Here is a 6,381-nt window from a genome sequence, read left to right on the forward strand (position 1 = left end):
ATAACTATTATGACTCTTCCTTAAATTAATTTTTCAATCTATTGACTATCTCTGGTCATGAGTGTATCAAATAATAAAGTTTCTACTTTATACAAATCCATCCCTTCTCCAAAATTTAAGAAAAAAAAAAAAAAGAAAACCACTATAATTCCAATATCGAGAGAAAAGCACCTTAACATTTAGATAGAGAAAGAGAGACACAGAGGAATTAATTTGCATATTTTAATTTAAATATAGAATATAGCCCAGTGTTTTAATGGATGTACTAAATTTATAATAACACATCAATGATCTCATGCTTTGAATGCTACATGAAAGGCAGTTCCTTTGACATCTGGGGATTTTGAAGATGAGTAGTATACAGTACCTTACTTTGAAAAAAAAATCAAATTTGAGAGCAAGGATGTGTTCTTAAAACACATTTTATTCATTTCATAGAATGTATGAACATCTACTATGTGCTTTGTTCATCTTATCACCGTAGGTAGGACAATAAAACAAGACCAACAGACACGATCCTCACACTCACACTTTATTTTATTGGATGAAATCAACAAGAAATATAGGTAAACAAGAATAATTTTCATAGCGGTTAATATTATGAAGACAAATATAATAAAAATAAATAGTGCACTATGAAAGAGAGTGACTGGCTTGCTACTGTAGATTGAATGATGAGAGAGGGTATGGGGGGTAGAATTTGCCACCCCAAAATGTATCTCTTTGGCATAAAGATTATTTTTAGCTGCTGATTTTTAATAAATGACAGACACTGAAGAAGTTCTGAAAACCAAGAGGCAAGTTACTCTTTGTAAGAGACATCTATGTTTGTAAGGGAAATCTTTGTTTGTAAGGGTGTCTCACTCACTGTGCCAGGAAGAGGGGGATGACTCAATCTCTAGAAACTCATGTCAGTGGAGAAAGCAAAGGCTTTAATCCATGTACACCTGTACTTTAATGCTGACTTTCAGATAAGTAGCTAGCACCCAGGCCAGTTATTGAGGAGGAATATTCCAGATATAATAGGTAACGAGGGAAAATGCCATAACGTAGGAACAAACTTAACGTTTGATAAAAAGAAAGGCAGTTAGGCTAGTGTATTAATAACTGGTAGTAGAATGTATGAGATGAAGCCTGAGAAATAAGAGAACCTGATCAAATAGAGAGCTCAGCTTTTAAATGTGATGGGAGCCATTCAGGGCATGAAGAGTATGGTATTTCAGTAGCTTTTAAAACTGTCCCACAGTTTTTTGAGTGTTCTGTTCTGGGTGTTTTATTTGTTTTATTTGCATTTCAGTTTGGAAATTTCCTCATGAACTATCTTTAAGCTCATTAATTCTTTCCTTAACTGTGTCAGTTTACTAATGAGCTCATCCAAAAGTATAATTTATTTCTTTTATTGTGCTTTTGATTTATGACATTTCCTTTTGCTTCTTTGTTAGAATTTCCATATCTATACTTATTTCTCATCTATTCTTGCATGTTGTCTACTTTTTCCTTGAGAGTCCTTAACATATTAATGATAGATATTTAAATTCACAATTTGCTAGTTCAAATGCCTACGTCATATCTGAGGCTGGTTCTGATGATTGCTTTGTCTCTTCAATTCTTTTTCTCATTTTGTCTTTTGCAGTCCTTGGACATATCAGTTGTTGTTGAAAACTGGATGCCTTGTACACAATAATAGGAACTAAGATAAATATGCTTTTATGTTAATCTGGCTAGGAATTTGTTGTTGTTCAGTCACTCAGTTGCGTCCAACTCCTTGTGACCCCGTGGACTGCAGCACTCCAGGCTTCCTTGTCCTTCACTATCTCCCAGAGCTTGCTCAGACTCACGTCCATTGAATCGATGATGCCATCCAACCATCTCATCCTCAGTCTCTCCCTTCTCCTGTCCTCAATCTTTCCCAGCATCAGGGTCATTTCCAATGAGTTAGAAGTATAGAGGAGGCTTGAGTTTCAGGAGTACCCTGCCTCAAATCGCTGGTAAATGCTTTTCCTCCTGAGCGAAACCTTTGTTATGGAGAAAGCTCTAGGTATTTCACAGTGATTGCTCTTGTAAGCCCCTTAGCAGAGCTGGGAGAGGATCTTCTCCAACTCTTCAATATGAGAGTTTGATGGATTCCTACAGGTTAAAACTCATGAAAATCAGAGGGTCCTTTAAGACAGAAGCGCCCATACTTTCTCACTCTCTTGCTGCTTGTTGTTCAGTTAGTCATGTCCAATTCTTTATGACCCCCATGGACTACAGCACGCTAGCCTTCCCTGTCCTTCACTATCTCCCAGAGTTTGCTCAAACTCATGTCCATTGAGTTGGTGATGCCATCCAACCATCCCATCCTCGGTCATCCCCTTCTCTTCCTGCCCTCAATCTTTCCCATCATCAGGGTCTTTTCCAGTGAGTTGGACAGGACCTAGCAACTAAACAACTGATACCAAAAGGCTCAGTCTCTGTACACCAATGTCAAATTAAATCTCACAGAGTTTTGGGTGAAGTATAAAAGAATAGCTTTATTGCTTTGCCATAAAGCAATGGGGGACACAGCAGGCTCTGCCTCTCAAAAACTATGTGTTCTAATCTGGGAGGAGTTGAGGAAGGGTTTTATAGCAAGGGTTCAAGAGTAGGGTATGATGAGGCTGTGTGCAGGCCCTCTGCTCCTCTTATCTGGTCTCAGGTGACCAGAGCTTCTCGATGAGTTACTCTGATTCCTTTCATATAGACTAAGGTGGTCTTTCTTGGGTATGAAGAAGGCTAACATCTTAAAGAGAGCTTAGGACATTTTTATTCCTTGAAGCGGAACCAGGACCCTGGCCCAAGGCTATACTATTGCTTCCTGGGCTGCCTCTCCCTTTCCTTTGCATCCCTTCCCTTCCAGGAGTGTTATTGTTGTTCAGTCACTCAGTCATGTCCAACTCTTTATGACATCACAGACTGTAACATGTCAGGCTTCCCTGTCCTTCACCATCTCTGGGAGCTTGCTCAAACTCATGTCGAGTCTATAATGCCATGCAGCCATCTCATCCTCTATTGTCCCCTTCTACTCCTGCCTTCGATCTTTACCAGCATCAGGGTCTTTTTCAATGAGTTGGCTCTTTGCATCAGGTGGCCAAAGTATTGGAGCTTTAGCTACAGCATCAGTCCTTCCAATGAATATTCAGGGTTGATTTCCACTCTTTAAATCTGTCCTTTGGAACTCAGGGCAGGTCATGGAGGCTGGAGTAAAAAAACCGGGGTCAGAAAGGCTTTTGTGCCAAGGAGTCCTACAGAGTCCTGCTTGGTTTCACTATTAGTTTATGGCTCTAGTGTTTTCCACCTCATGTAAGGAGAGTTTGTCTGTGACTCTCTAGTTACACCTGTCTACCCAGATTTTGGGAGAGAAATTTACCTTACAACTTCAGCCTTGTGATGAATTTTTTAAAATTATTGACTTTTTATCTGTTCAGTTTTTTTTCTTATTGGAAAGAAAAATAACCACTTCTAATCTATTTTCATTTCAGAACCAAAATTTCACAACAGACTCTTAATAAATTCTTTTAAATATGATGCTGACTAAAGAATTTAGCTAACTTAAAAAGGAAAGAGCAAACTCCTCAAAATTAAAAAAAGTGATCCTTTTTATCTGATTTCATACTATAAAATCCTTAACTAAATGAGAAACATTTGCATACAGAGAAATGGAAGTTTGGAAGAGTAATTCTTCAAGACTCAAATGTCAAAATTCACACCATCAGCCCTTACTACTTTATCTTGGCTCTCCACCCTTTCTCCTCCTTTGCTCCTCTTGCTTCTTCCTGAGGACCAGAATGGGCTGGTACCTCTAGATATAATTTGACCCACACTGGGTGTTTCCTGTCTTGGTTAAATGTCATCAATATCTTCAATCATTATGCTTCAAATTAAGATACTTCTTTATAATTTTCCTAAATCTCTATGCCAAATTTGTCACTAAGCTCTTTTGTAACATTCTGATTCCATTTTTGGTGTTTGACCACTGACAGTTTTTAAGCCCCGTCTATCCCTGTCTCTTGCCCCACACACAGCTAAGGAACTCAGTAAGAAAGACTTCACTAACCTTTCCTTGGCACCAGCAGGACTTTGACCTATGCAAACCCAATCCACACAGAAATTCTTACTCTAGACTTCATACTCTAACTGAAATAAAAACAGAAGTCCCTCCCTTTGCTCAAGTTATTGTACCTGACTACTATCAACAGATAGACCCATTATATGCACTAGACCTTTTCATAACTTCTTAGCAAATGTGATATCACCAATTTAGACATATTAACCAATTTCATTGGGGGCATAGATGGGTAACTACAAAAAAAAAATCTTTCCTTTTTACATTTTCAAATTCTTCCTTGTATTATCTAATATTTTCTCTTGGCTCTTTTAAAATAAAACTCTTCACTGTTCCAATTCGTCTACTCCCATTATCCCTTGAATGCAATTCAGAAATATACTTTCACCCCCACCTCCACACAGAATCTCTTCTTGTGAAGGTCAGCAAAGATCTCATTATTATTTAATCCAAAGGTCAGTTTTTAGAATTCTTGCTTGAAATACCAGCTGTGTTTGATTCAGCTGATTACTCTTCCAACTTTGAAAAAATTTCTTTTCCTGGCTTTTAAGACATTGTAATCTCTAAGTTTCCTCCTATCTCACTGGTGCTTTTTGTCAGTCTCTTTGTTTCTCCTTGTCTACCTTGTGGCTTCCCAGGTAGCACCAGTGATAAAAAAAAAAAAAAAAAAAAAAAAACTTGCCTGCCAATGCAGGAGACACAAGAGACTCAGTTTCCATCCCAGGGTGGGAAGATTCCCTGGAGAAGGAAATGTCTCATTTTCCAAATGCTCCAAATGCTCCAAATGTCAGTCCCTAGGGTGCTTCTCTTCTCTCTCAAGACTCTTTCCTTAGTGACCTCATCTATGGAACTGAGAACAGCCAAATTTCTATCTCAAGGCTTGACCTTTCAAACTCAAAAATTATAGGATTCAACCTCTTACTCAACATCTTTACTTCAATGCCTTGATATCCATTTCAAATGTAACCATGTCAAAACTAGACCCCTGATATTCTTCCCCCCAGTTTTCTCCACCTGCAGTTTGACTCTTCTGTTTTTTAATAATCATTCCATCTTTCCCTGAAGACATCCTTAAGTCCTCCTTATCATTCATACATCACATTCAATTGTCAGAAACTTTAGTTGTCCATATCTTCAGAATAGTTTAAGAAACTGATAATTCAAATTATTTCCATTGCTATCACACTGTCCAAAGTATCACTATATGAAACTGGGTTATTACAATATCCTTCTAACTAGTCTTTCTGTTTCTTCCATTGACACTGCCACCAAGTCTATTGAAACAGCAGTCAGATTTATCCTATTAATACATAAAGCATAATGTGTCTTTCCATTTCTCAAAGCCCTTCTTGGTTTTCTATCACAGTCAAGAGCAAAAGCCAAAGTCCTTATAAGAAACTATAAAGTTCTAAATAGTCAGGCACCCCACTGTTCATCTCACCTAACACTCTACTCCTCTCCCCATTACTTCTTCTATTCCAGCTACAGTATCACGCTTTGCTGTTTCTAGGACACTTCCATGCTTTGATCTTTCTATTGATATGTTACTCTCTGTCAGGAAAGACTTTCACCAGATAACTACATGGCTTGAAATTTCACCTCCTTCAAATTTATTTAAAATATTACTGTATCAGTAAAACCATCCCAAATCATCTTATTTAACCTCTCTTTCCACCTGGCACTGTATGTCCCCTTCACTGCTTTTTTTCCTCATAGCACTTATCTGTCAATCTTTATCTATATCTATCTATGTAAGTAATATGTTTATTTTATGTCTTATAGCAATAAAATATAACCTCCACAAGAGTAAAAAAATTTTTCTGTTTTTCTTTTTGCTGTTGTTGAGGCCTGATAGAGGCCATGACTAAAATAGGCTGAAGCAAGCATCCCGGAAACAGCTGAGACACTGCCCAGGCGGAATCAAAATTAATTACACCAGACGGGAGGACTCAGCCTATCAGCATGCTCCCCATAGCCTGGTCTGTGCCAATCGGGACAAGGATAGATATCTCCTAAGAAAGCCCCTGCGCGCGAAAATTTAGCCAATTAGTAGATGCAAAGAAACCCTTGTAACCAATCCAACCTTGCCAATTCCCTGTCTTTGTCCTAAATCTATAAATACTGCTGTAATACAGGGCTCGGGGCTCTGGCTTTATTCCACTGTGTTGGATGTAACCAGGGCCCTGGCTCGAGCTAGCAATAAATTCCCTTTTTGCGTTTGCATTGCTGTGGATGTCTTGTTCTCTCCGTTCTGGGGATCGGGACCTTGGGCATAACATTTGGGGGCTCATCCAGGA

This window comes from Oryx dammah, unplaced genomic scaffold (assembly GCF_014754425.2).
Source record: "Oryx dammah isolate SB20612 unplaced genomic scaffold, SCBI_Odam_1.1 HiC_scaffold_3, whole genome shotgun sequence".
In the NCBI taxonomy this organism is placed as follows: Eukaryota; Metazoa; Chordata; class Mammalia; order Artiodactyla; family Bovidae; genus Oryx; species Oryx dammah.